Source organism: Pleurodeles waltl, chromosome 8 (assembly GCF_031143425.1).
Source record: "Pleurodeles waltl isolate 20211129_DDA chromosome 8, aPleWal1.hap1.20221129, whole genome shotgun sequence".
In the NCBI taxonomy this organism is placed as follows: domain Eukaryota; kingdom Metazoa; phylum Chordata; class Amphibia; order Caudata; family Salamandridae; genus Pleurodeles; species Pleurodeles waltl.
Window position 1 is genome coordinate 1,476,618,915 of NC_090447.1, and position 14,108 is coordinate 1,476,633,022.

A 14,108-nucleotide genomic window follows, 5' to 3' on the forward strand; every position below is an offset into this window, starting at 1 on the left:
CCACCTTGGGAAAAATGGCAATCATCCTCTAGTGGTCAATATAGTTGCAGAGGGCAGTAGTGGAAGGGCATAAATAAATGACAGACTTTTTTAGCAGATTTAGAAACAGGCTAAACTAAAAGATAGCAGTACAAAGTAAAACACCAAAAATAAACATTTGAGGCATAAATCAAGTAAAATAAATTATCCCCTTTTTATTTTTAACAAATACAAAATCCCGACCTTTCCACCCACAACATGCCCACCCCTCTCCCCAAACAAATAGCCTTGTCCCCAAAAAGTCCATCTAACTTCAAGGTGAAGCCCGGTCCCAACTCCCTTCCCACCCACTCCACCCACAACAAGTCCCTCCCACCAAAACATTTTTTTTTTAAAAAGGACTTAAGAGGGCATTGTCTCTACGGGTCTGGAACTGGTTCAGGCTCTGCTGTTTGCTCCCTAGCCGTCTTTCTATGTGGTCAAGCCGGTGTAGGCTGGCACTGGCATGCTGCTGGGCTGGATCCTGGTCCAAGGCAGCTATTTCAGCCTCTTCCTTCTCCAGGACCACCAGCTGCCGGTATTCGGCCTGGATGATATCCAGCCAATGCCGTCACAGAAGGGCAGCTATCTCCTGCCTGGTTGGTGATCATCCAGCAGGAGCAGCTATACTGAGAAAAATAAAAATAAAAAAGACAAATTGTAAACAATGCTCTGAACAAACACCTCTTCAAAAGTAGGTAGTGGGTGGCACAGTCACACTACATTGCTGGTGCGCTGGGGACATTGGAATTTGATGTGATCCTGATGAGGACAGGGCCAATTTTATTTGTTAACCCACACATGTCTCACATAAAAGGCACTTACTGTCTGGTAAAAAAGAATTAAGGCAGAATAACACCAGATTAAAAAAACTGTGATTTCATTTTTTTCTCTTAAAGGCTTTTGTTTTCAAATAACTAAACAAATACTTTTAACGGAAAAATAAAAATGAATTACCTCCCATTTATGTGTAAGGCATTATGCACTATGGAGTACATGTTTGGTGCCAAATTAATGGAGGCATGCCAGCCAGTGCTTCGAGTACTTTGATACTGTCTGCAGCTAGAGCTAGGGCAGATCTAGTTGACAATTATCTATCTTTAATTCCAATGGCCCTACTCTTCCCCAAAGGCCTTTCACTTGGTTTCTACCCTAACTCCAAAGAGGCAGATAAATGAATGAGATACATCACAAATGTCATGTAAAAAATGTGGATACCTTATTAATCCCATTTGCCATAAGTAGACGGTGGGGAAAACAATGCACTACAGGGAAAGGAATGGGCTATGTAGATTTAAGGTACTTTTGATCAGCAGGCATAATGTGGCCCCTGATCTGGCCCGTGATCCATCGCATTTGGCCTAAACTGGTGACTTTGTTCCCGCCCAGCACGACCAGATAACCACCGTTTGTGCTTCTGGGCACTACTTTTATCTAAAACATTGAAATAGCATTCTCCTTTTGTCATTTTGATGTCAAATATATTGTTCATTTTGTACTCTATTTTTTCTAAATTGGTAAGGAATATTTCTTATATGTGTTTTCATTTTATTGCTTTTTGAAATGCAGCAAAACATTTATCACATTGCCTCTAAGCCTGACTGATTTTTGTGCCAAGCTACCAGAAGGGTAGGCACAGATTATTTTGGGGTTTGCTTGTGTTTCACCCTGACAGAGTTTGTGGTTGCTGCATGATCAGAGTTTCACTCCCTTGAACCAGTACACAAATTCCAACACAGGTGAAATTACAAACAATGAAAAAGTGGTAATGTAGTCACTCATAGATCTGGCTTTGGTAACAAATCAACTAATAGTCACTACTGTGGTGATTCTTGAGCAGATTATAGCTGATGAAGGAGATTACAAAATAATCCTTGCAGCCTACATTGATATAGCACATTTTGTAAGGATGAATGGGTATTGCCGGACTTGGTCCTTTCTGCAGGGTCGCCCCAGACTTTTTTCCTTCACCCTCCTGTTTGTGGTCCTGTTTGTGCTGGTCTTTAGGACTCTGCACATTTTGCCACTGCTAACCAGTGCTAAAGTGCTTATGCTGTTTTATGCCTCTAAACATGGTAGAACTGGATTACACAGAATTGGCATACTTAATTTACTTGTAAGTCCCTAAGAAGGTGGTACTAAATGTACATGCTACTAAATAAATGCTACTAGTGGACCTGCAGTAATTATTGTGCCTGTGTGTGCAGTTTTAAACTCCCATTTTGAAATGGTAAAATAAACCTTCCTTGTTAGTACATATGTACCCCCTAAGCTAGACCTTGAACTGCTTAGAGGGAAGGGTGGAATGTATTCACAGTGTAGGAATACACTGCCGATCGCGCCACCTCCTCACCACTTTGTTCTGCTTCCAAATCCCCGCCGCTGCGTCCCTGTAGTGCTTTTGCTCTTATCTAGTTTTTAGCACTTACATAACATATCAGGAATGCACTTCTGAGTTCAAAGAAGACTTTTATTGTTGTTAATTCTTCCCCAACCACAAATTTTATGAATGACGAATTATTAGCTTTCAAGCACACGTTAATCAAACAAAATATATCAGTTTGCAATATACACAGCAGGTTATATTTATAATATATTGAATGCAAAGCAAAACAAATACTTCACCGTGTGGGAAACTATTTACAGCTTCATCTTTCTAGGGTCTGCAAGCTGATGACTCCCTGTCAGCTGCGGGAAAGAGATTTATCTACCCACACGGGATGCTGGCAACTGGCGCCAAGCTCCAGCACGAAGTCAGGCAGATCCGAATCTAATTCTCTGAAGCCTGTGACATTCGTTACAAAGGTGGGCCCCCTCCTCTCAGACTCGGGAAAACTACGCAAGCCTTTGGAGACTGGCCAGATCTCCTAGACTACTCCTCTTCCCAAGCTCAAGCGGAGAGAAAAACAACCAATGTACCCTCTCTTATCAGGTCTAGTCTACTGTGTGAAGAAAACAGCTTGGTTCATCTTGTGCAAAAACACAGCTTGGAAAAATACAGCTTGGATTCTCAACTGCAATGTCTAACTTCACGTTAAAGGCAATAGGCAGCTAACCTAAATATCAAATGCAATGTCTAATGTCATGTCAAAGCCAATAGGCAGCTGAGCTGGATACAAAATGCAATGTCTAATATCATGTCAAAGCCAATAGGCAGCTAAGCTGAATACAAAATGTAATATATAATATCATGTCAAAGCCAATAGGAAGCTGAGCTGGATACAAAATGCAATGTATAATATCATGTCAAAGCCAATAGGCAGCTGAGCTGAATATAAAATGCAATGTCAAATATCATGTCAAAGCCAATAGGCAACTAAACTGAATACAGCATATCAAAGCCAATAGGCAGAATACAGAATGTAATGGCTAATGCAATGTCAAAGCCAATAGGCGGCTAGACTGGATACAGCATGTCAAAGCCAATAGGCAGAATACAGAATGTAATGGCTAATGCAATGTCAAAGCCAATAGGCGGCTCAACTGAACAAAACATACAATGTGCTACTGGTGAACATTGAGCAACTAATATGCGCAGTGGTGAAACACAAAGTCATTGGTCAAACAAAATTAATCAAATGGCAGGACATTCCGCCCTTTGACCAATGAATTTCTGTTTCACATATCTCTTGTTTCAAACAAAAACAAAAAACATCAGCACAAAAAAACATTATCAGCAAATCAGATTTGAATGATCAAAGCAATCCCTGTAAAGCAATAGAAGTGAATTAACACATTGATCTCATAACCTTTCACATCAGATACGTCTACACAGAAAAGACTGCAACAGTGTTAGCAATTTGATGTAGCATGAGTACTCCTCATGTAAAGGTGCACGGTCCATCTGAAAGGTTTTCTGGAAGATAAGCGAAAGTCAGAGTTCCATACGAGAAGGGAAAAAAGAAAAAAAAAAAAAAAACACACCTTAGTTCCAGTGGAAGAATGCAATCAAACAAGTTGAACTTGAACTGAAGGCGCAGTTTGCGCAAAATGGATCCATGGTGCTGGCACTTTACTCAGCCAGGTTCAGGTTGGGGGTTCGGTCCCTTCCCCGACCCCACACGCACACACCGGAAGGGGGACCACACAGCACACTCAGGGACAGTGGCGAAACGTGGTAGGATCTGTAAAAGAAACAAGTATGACTTTTCTTGCAAATAACATTTGTCATTTAAACTGCACCCTTCCTCTTTCTTTCCCTGTTTTATAATCAGCAGGACGTTTTTGGGGCCCTTTGTTATAATTTCTGCAGGTTCTGGAGGGTCACTTGGGACTTTAACCCACACATCAGCACTGAGGTTTTTATCTGCTGCGCCACAGCTTCCCTTTTCTTGCACTGCCAGAAGGGCTGGGGCAGACTCATTCTTTACCAAACCTCCATTCACTGCATTTTTGGCAAGTTGGGCCATTCTGTCTCCAATTTGTTTGAATGAATCAGATTATTTTCTAGGTATCAGCATAATTTCGATTTTTCCTTGGTAATTTGCAGCAATCACTCTCCCTAAAACCTGATCAATTTGCCATTTCTGTCCTGGTAACTTTCCTCTCCCCAACTGCTCTGTGACTGCTTGCATGACAGACTGCTTTTGTGCGTGCTGCACAGTTTTTATCAAATCTAGGGGAATGTGCATCCCTCTCATCTCTGCCCACCTGTAAGTGGCTTTTTCTCTCAGCTGTTCACATTTCTGGGGCACCCACTTAGCCATCCCCACTAAGGCAGAATTCTGGGTGTACACTTCTCTCTCTGAATTTTTCTCATTAACATCTGCAAGGTAATTGAACCAGTTAGGTGCAAGCCATGTGGAAAAACAAACAGGTAAAACATTAGCAATGAACCAAGAATCAGCGTAAAAATGACACATCTCACGTAGCTCTTGCTTTAAAATCTGACACACATTGTACAACACTGTTCCTTCTCCTGTGCCATAAAACAACATTTCAGTCAATTAATCATTAGTCAAACAAACATGCTTTTTATCCTCAGTGGACACGAGTTCAAATGGTGCACACAATTTCACTAGTGACTCTTTTACCTGTGGTACTCTAGCCCTGTCTTGCAAGTACCAGATCCATTGTATGATCCTAGCTAGGGGCACTATTTTCTTCCCTTGTTCTTGAATTACATGTACATCAGTTTTTACCTCTTGCACTGCGCAGAAACCTGAAGTCTGAATTATTTCATTTGCCAAATCACAAGCGCGCAACTGCATATTATTTTTCACAGTGACCATATACAAAAGTGTTAGGATTTCACTCAAATGAGGGCTATTCTGTTTCCAAAAATCAAACAAGCTAATGAAACTTGGTGTCTCTTGCTCTAAAATCTTTCGTTTTACTTGTGCATTTTGCAACGGTAACTCTTAAATCACATTCTGGTCGTTCTCATCCGTGTTATCAGTTAAGGAATGCGCTTTGCCTGCCAAAAACCCTGGCTCACACAAAGGCTCAGAGCAGCTGAAAGCTGTCTTAACCCCCTCATTACTGGAATGGGAAAAGAAAGATTCTTCTAAAACTGCATTTTTATAACTTTCAGCATTATCTTGAATTAATGTATTCTGGCTAATTTGCTCACGTAAATTCTCATTTTCATGTTCCAACTGCCTACATTTCTCCTGCATTTCTCTGTAAGCAGATAAAGGTATCCAAACCTTTCTGTCATCATTGCTTCCAAAAGGCACCTTTTCTAAATATGTACAACAGAAATTATTTCTCAAAGCACTATCAGGCAGTTTAGCTACACATGCATTTTCAAACATGGTCTGCCGTGCTTCTGTGATTCTCCAAACAGAAAACAATTTCTGTAATTCTCCAAACAACAAAAACAATTACACTTTTAAAGTGTGCACTTAGAAATCTACCAATTCGTCAACACCTTAACCGGCTCTTAACGACCTCTCAACCGCTTCTTACCGACCCCACTTCTGGTACCAAATGTAGTGCTTTTGCTCTTATCTAGTTTTTAGCACTTACATAACATATCAGGAATGCACTTATGAGTTCATAGAAGACTTTTATTGTTGTTAATTCTTCCCCAACCACAATTTTTATGAATGACGAATTATTAGCTTTCAAGCACACTTTAATCAAACAAAATATATCAGTTTGCAATATACACAGCAGGTTATATTTATAAGATATTGAATGCATAGCAAAACAAATACTTCACCGTGTGGGGAACTATTTACAGCTTCATCTTTCTAGGGTCTGCAAGCTGATGACTCCCTGTCAGCTGCGAGAAAGAGATTTATCTACCCACACTGGATGCTGGCAACTGGCGCCAAGCTCCAGCACGAAGTCAGGCAGATCCGAATCTAATTCTCTGAAGCCTGTGACATTCGTTACAAAGGTGTGCCCCCTCCTCTCAGACTCTGGAAAACTACGCAAGCCTTTGGAGACTGGCCAGATCTCCTAGACTACTCCTCTTCCCAAGCTCAAGCGGTGAGAAAAACAACCAATGTACCCTCTCTTATCAGGTCTAGTCTACTGTGTGAAGAAAACAGCTTGGTTCATCTTGTGCAAAAACACAGCTTGGAAAAATACAGCTTGGATTCTCAACTGCAATGTCTAACTTCACGTTAAAGGCAATAGGCAGCTAACCTAAATATCAAATGCAATGTCTAATGTCATGTCAAAGCCAATAGGCAGCTGAGCTGGATACAAAATGCAATGTCTAATATCATGTCAAAGCCAATAGGCAGCTGAGCTGGATACAAAATGCAATGTATAATATCATTTCAAAGCCAATAGACAGCTGAGCTGAATATAAAATGCAATGTCAAATATCATGTCAAAGCCAATAGGCAACTAAACTGAATACAGCATGTCAAAGCCAATAGGCAGAATACAGAATGTAATGGCTAATGCAATGTCAAAGCCAATAGGCGGCTCAACTGAACAAAACATACAATGTGCTACTGGTGAACATTGAGCAACTAATATGCGCAGTGGTGAAACACAAAGTCATTGGTCAAACAAAATTAATCAAATGGCAGGACAGTCCCCTGTGGCCCCTCCCGCCTCCCCCTCCTCCTCCTCACCATCTTTTTCAGCTTCCAAATCCCTGCCGCTGCGTCCCCTGCTGCCCCTGCGGCCCCTCCCGCCTCCCCCCTCCTCCTCCTCACCGCCTTTTTCAGGTTCCAAATCCCCGCCACTGCCTTCCCCTGCGGCCCCACTCCCCCAGCCTTTCCATTCAACCAGCCCTCCCTCCTCCCAGCTGCCACTCCCACCCTCCCCTCCTCTTATGGCAGCCACGGCGCTGACGCGCGTAGCTGGCGCGCCACTAGTATAGCCCGTCTGCGCCCGTCCGCGCCAAGACTGCGTCCAGCGCCAGTCTCCCTGGCTCTCTCAGACAAACCTACTCCCCCCTCACCCTCCACTCACTCAACCCAGGCCCCCGCCCCACGTGCACCCCTTCCAGCCCCACACACACTCACGGCCCTGCCACCTGCCCCACCTGTCATTTCTCCTGTTCCACATCCCTCACACCACACACCAACCATAGCGACCCCCTTTCAACAAACACAACACCCCCAATGCAATACTCACCTGCTCTGCCCCCACCCTACCAAACAACCCCGCCGCACACCAGCCCACAACCAGAACACACCCCGCAACAACACCCTCATGCACCACACCAATACCGTCCATCACAACCACCTCAACTGCCTACTCCTCAACACTCGCTCCCTTCACAAACATGCCATAGAACTCTGGGACCTCATCACATCTCACTCACCTGACATCGCCTTCCTCACGGAAACCTGGACCAACCCCTCCTCCGAACCCGACATAGCCATCGCCACACCCAAGGGATACAAACTCCAACGCAAAGACCGCCCCAACAGGCCAGGGGGTGGCATCGCCATCCTACACAGGGACACCATCAAAGTCACCACCAGCTCCCAAGACACTATCAATAACACAGAACACATGCACTTCCCGATCCACATTAACAACAACTCCACCCTCAGAGGTACCTTAATCTACAGACCACCAGGACCATGCCCCGCCTTCTGCGACACCATCGCCAACACCATCAGCTCGCACGCCCTCACCTCCACAGACTACATCCTCCTCGGTGATTTCAACTTTCACTTGGAAAACCTACAAGTCCACAACTCTACCTCCGTCATAGACAACCTCACCAACCTCGGACTCAAACAACAGGTCACCGCACCCACCCACTCAGCAGGACACACGCTTGACGCAATTTTCACATCAAGCCAACACATAGACTACACCCACACCACCGAACTCCTCTGGACTGACCACCACTGCGTCCATTTCTCCTTCACCAAACCCCCCACACACCACCATCAACACACCACACCCTACCGTGTGTGGGACAAGATCCCCACAGAACGACTAAACTCCCAACTGGCTCACAACCCCCCCCACGCCAACGACCCCAACACAGGAGCACACAACCTCTCCAAATGGATCACCACCTGCGCAGACACACTAGCCCCCCTCAGAAAACACATCGCCACCCGCAACATCAAGAACGCCCCATGGTTCACCCCCGAACACCAAGACTCAAAGCGCAAATGCCGCCAAGCGGAGAAAAGATGGTGACTAGAACCCTCCACAACCAACTTCTCCACCCTCAAAACCACCATTCGCACCCAGCACCACCAAAAGAGATCACTACAAGACACGCCTTGACAACAACTCTCAAAACAGCAAAGAACTCTTCACCATCATTAACGAACTTGCCAAACCCAAAGCCAGTAACATAGACCACTCACACACTCAGCCCCTTTGTGACGCCCTCTACAACCACTTCCACCACAAAATCCTGGACATCCACAACAGTTTCATACCACACACACCCACCGCACACACCCCTCACTCACCCAACCCAACCCCCACTCATGACCCCCCCACCACACTCACCACCTGGACCCCCGCCACACACGAAGAAACCGAAAAAACCATGAACTCCATCCACTCCGGATCCCCCTCCGAGCCCTGTCCACATCGCTTATACAACAAGGCCAGCCCAACCATCGCCCCATCTCCCTCCTCCCTTTCCCCGCAAAGGTTGCCGAGAAACTAGTCGACGCCCGCCTATCCCACTTCCTTGAAGCAAACAACACTCTTCACCCCTCACAATCTGGGTTCCGCAAGAACCACAGCACGGAAACCCCCCTCATCGCATGCACTGACGACATCAGGACCAAAGTCGACAAAGGCGAGACCGTTGCACTCATCCTCCTATACCTCTCCGCAGCCTTTGACACCGTCTGCTACCACACACTCCGCACACGCCTCCACAACATAGGAATTCGCCACAAAGCCTTAGACTGGCTCACCTCCTTCCTCACCGACCGGACCCAGAGAGTCCGCCTCCCACCTTTGCATTCCACCACTTCCAAGATCATCTGCGGAGTCCCCCAAGTGTCCTCCCTCAGCCCCACACTCTTCAACATCTACATGATCCACCTAGTCAACATCCTACAAGCACACGGAATCACTATCCTCTCCTACGCAGATGACACCCAACTCATCCTCTCCCTCACCCGCAACCCCACCACCGACAAAAACAACCTACACACTGCTCTCCTCGACATCGCCAACTGGATGACTACTAACCATCTCAAGCTTAACTCTAACAAAACCGAGATCATCATCTTCGGCCCCAGTAAAACCAAATGGTATCACTCCTTGTCTCCTTGTGGCCCACCGCCCTAGGCCCACACCCACTCCCGCAAACCACGCACGCAACCTCAGCATCATACTAGACCCCTCCCTCTCCATGACACAGCCCCATGCACTCATCAGCAGCAGACTGAACTACGGTAACGCCCTCTACGCCGGCACCACACTCAAACTCAAACGCAAACTCCAGAGAATCCAGAACACAGATGCACGCCTCGCCCTTGGCCTCCCCCGCCACGAACATATCTCACCACACCTCAAATCCCTTCACTGGCTCCCCATAGACAAGAGAATCACATTCAAGATCCTCATCCATGCTCACAAATCCCTCCACAACACCGGCCCAAAATACCTCAACGAACAAATGAAGTTCCACACTCCCACACGCAACCTCCGATCAGCCGACCCCGCCCTAGCCACATTCCCCCGCATCCAACGCACCACCAAAGGAGGCAGGTCCTTCTCCTACCTCATCCCCAAAACCTGAAACTCCCTCCCCACTAGCCTTCGCAAAACCAAAGACCTCCTGCTCTTCAGAAAGAGCCTCAAGACATGGCTGTTCGAACAGTGACCCTCCCTGCCCCCCCCTCCTCTTTTTTGACCCCCCCTCCCAGCGCCTTGAGACCCTCACGGGTGAGTAGCGCGCTCTATAAACAAATTTTGATTGATTTGATTGATTGATAGGATATGTAGTTTATAGTTTTACATGTCCTGGTTTTGACAAACTCTTACATTTGTTTTTCACTAATGTGAGACCTATCTCTCCCATAGGATAACATTGAAGTTGCCTTATTACATTTTATAAGTGTAGCCTCCAAATGGAAAGAGGTGACACCATCAAGCTTGGTGTCTCTGGAATCTCAATTTTAAATCCTAACTTACGGTGATGTCAAATTTTAAATTACAATTCTGAAAAGGCCACTTTTAGAACGTTGCCATTTTCTTGCCTTAGCAATTTGGTACCTGGAGCCTGCCTCTGGTAACATCACTTCGTGTACATGGCAATTGGTCTTTTGGTATTCCTCCCAGACAGACACACACAATGGCAGCTAAGGTATGACTTAATGGGTGGTCTTAGGCAAGATGGTAGAGAGGAGCTGGACACAACCTCGCTTACACCTGAATACGCTGTGTCTTGTCCAGATACAAAGGGCTTAACAGCACTATAGTGTCACTCCTGCCATCTTTGTGCCAGCCAGGGGAAGAAGGGGATTCCTTGCACTTCAAATTCACTGTCTAAAAGTGTCTCCTACCTTCCAGAACCAGGGCACCAAAGTATAAATACTGAATCTCAGACATCACCACTTCAGTACAGTTCTGGGCCTGTGGACTCTCTGGCAGAAAGAAGGACTGCTACTCTGCTGGATACTCTGGCAAGAAGGAGGACTGCTGTGTTACTGAAGGCCAGCCACTCTACTGGACTGGCATTGTACTGGACTCCTGCTCTGTTGTGCTGACCTGTGCCTTCTGCCCTCTAGCCTGGGAGTGAGCAGGGTTGGACCTGCAACTCTAAAACCCAGAGTGACCCCAAGGACTAATTGGCTGGTCTCCTGATATGAAATCTGAGGGACATAAAAAACTTCCAACCACCCTGGTACTGCACCTGGACACTGCCATCTGTGAATCTGCCATGCCAAGTGGTGCCACCCCAGTCCTGAACCCTTGCAAGTGGGACTAAGGTGATTGCTCTGGCAGAACTGCTGCATCTTCTGTTGCAGGAGCAGAACCAACGCATCACCATTGTTGCACGGAACAAGATGGGAGCATCACCGTTACCGTGTGGGTTGGAACACAAGCAACAGATTCATATCGCCGCATCTTGGGACCTGCACATCGTCTTTGGCACTACTACTGCGTGATGCTTTCACTAGCGGAAGCTCCTCGCATCCCTCATCAACGGCAGCCTCAATGACGATGGCAAACCTCCACATCACTGCTACTGCACAGATTGGGACCAATGCATTGTCTCGACTGCACCACTTATCCTTGACATCGAACTTTGCATCGCAAGCCCAGTCAACACGATCCTCCACACATCAGGATCTCGTACCGCAGCCTCTCTGCATCTGAAAACCAGCGCATCGCCCTTGCTGCATTACTAATCTTTCTTTCAGACCCACACAACGCTCTGCAAACAGACTTTAAGGTATTTCTGTGGTATTTCAGTGGGCCTAACTGGGTCCCTGTAGCTGACTCGTGCTCCATTGTGGAGGAAAACCAAAGGGGGTTCCCTGATTGGATGAGCGTAGCTCGTGCAGAGAAAACTACTATAGAGGAAATCTAAATGACGAGCTACAACAATTTACCTGTAGAATGGATATTCCTCAGATATTGGATCACTATAGATAACGATAACCATAGTGTTGTATGTCAAGAACAAACAAGGAAATATGGATGAACAGTACGGCTGAACATCAAATTAAATGACAAATTAGGGCATTCTATCCACACAATATAATTTTATTCGATAATTTTACAAAATACTAAAACACATAAAACCTGATACAAAGAAAACAATCAACAATATACCTAAATCAGACATACCGCAATCATACCAGACTAAGGACAACCTAGAGGAAGAATAAAACAAACAAGATTACAAAAAGGAGGACTCAAATGGTCCTGATATAAAATGAATTATACAATAACAATAATGAACCAAAGACGACAATCAATTACATATCAATGAAAAGAGTGAAAGAAATAAAAATCTAGCAAGATTGAGATGACAATCTGTGCTCTGGTACTGACAGGATCTATGATTAGAAAAGGAGAATAACAATGATGAAGTTATTCTATCGATGGAATACAGTAGGAACAGAGGGCCTACGTGCGTTTCGGTGTTCCTCTATTATTGAGGTCACCTTCATCAGGGCCGTTCCAAATATTGCAGTCTAATGTTGGTATAATCCTTACAGCCGAACATCCTGGTCATCACTTGTGCCCAATTCTGGATATATGTGGAAAGTATAGACGTGATATCTAATGAAAGGAAATATATACATATAATGTTTGTGCTCCAGAAATCTCCAATTCTAGTTTTTATATGACAGAAAAGAGATTTATTTATCTAGATAATATGTATGGACCTATATTTGGTCCATACTTTGTAATGCGATACACTAGTTATAGGCAAATCGTGCGAGAGTGAATTGGTTCTCCAATGAGAATAGTGCTGTGAGAATAATTATTAGCAAGCAGCTTTTGAGATGTTAGAGGAATCTAGAATAAGAAAAGGAGGGTTAGCCTGGTGTAAAGATTAAAAATCTAGTACATAAAGAACTGATGTATTGGGATTCCATACTCGATATAATATCTGCTACTGTTCCCAAGTTAAAACCAAGTACACCCAGGTGAGTCGTGAGATTAGTTACAATAAAATCATATGTATTGTTATTTTTTGTGGTACCTGTTATGTCAGCCTGATGATAGGGCTGATATAAAGTTGTTCCATTTTCCAAGGAAATACGTCAATGGAACCTTTGTTGTCAATAAGGGTAAAACATTCTAGTAGAGAAAGAAAGCTCTGATCAATATGGGAAATACTGGGAGCTGGATGACAATACAGAAACATAGAGCTAGGGCTAGAGGTAAATTAGACGCTAGCCAGCATGGAAGGAATTCCTTATACATCTAAGCTGGAAGTCACCTGTGGTTCAGCTGGGCAGGGCAAACTTACGGGTTTCAGTTTAAGGTTTTTAAAGTGCCTCCGTGCTCATGTTAGGCCTGATGAGAATTCCAAGGCATATACTTCGATGGAAAGGCTAAATAGAATGAAAGAAAATAGAATGAATGGCTCTTTAAGTACGACCCATTCAGCTACGAAAAAATCTGTTGATATGGAAAATGGTCAGATGAGTTCATAGATAAAAAGGTTATATTTAATACGCTTACCTGTGGGTAGAGTGGCTTGGCATGTAGTGACTAATAGCGGCGCCCGACAACAGATCTCGATTTTGTACTCACGCTGATTAATTAGCTTCCGGAAAGAACTAGACCGGGCACAAAGGAAATTGAATGTGGGTCCATGGCGGCCGCCATATTGAACTAGCTAAAATTAAAGAACCTTGACAAGAAAAGAGAACAGCAGACACTATAATTGCCGACAAAGCCTAACATAGGCCAACAGAGATATATTGGAGGCATTGAGACTATGTTTTACGTCCTGCAGTTGGAGAACTACATCTGGTGGTTACATTCTAGATAACCTCAAGCATTCAACGACACATGGGCAATGAGGAAAAGCGGCCTAATGGCCGCCATATTGGAGAAGACAGGACTACATGCTACATTCTTGAATTGAGGAATTTTGGCGTAAGACGTGAACTTAAACAACAAGCGATGGTTACAGTCAGTCTATTTTTGTTTTATATTTCGGTACTAAGAGATAAGTCTTAGAGTGTCTTAGTAAATAATTCGAAGGTGGGATA

At 44.7% G+C, this 14,108-nt stretch overlaps 1 long non-coding RNA gene across 2 annotated transcripts; it reads right to left on the reverse strand.

Annotated features, from left to right (window-relative positions):
- Window positions 1-360: 360 nt before the first annotated feature.
- On the reverse strand, window positions 361-13,659 carry LOC138249263 (uncharacterized). 2 transcript variants are annotated; one of them, XR_011194813.1, is made up of 3 exons: window positions 13,573-13,659; window positions 3,943-4,142; window positions 361-647 (listed from the first exon to the last, which is right to left on the reverse strand). It is a non-coding gene; the product is annotated as an uncharacterized lncRNA (long non-coding RNA). The 2 variants fall into 2 exon arrangements; XR_011194814.1 differs by lacking the exon at window positions 13,573-13,659 and adding an exon at window positions 4,669-4,786.
- Between the last annotated feature and the right edge of the window lie 449 nt (window positions 13,660-14,108).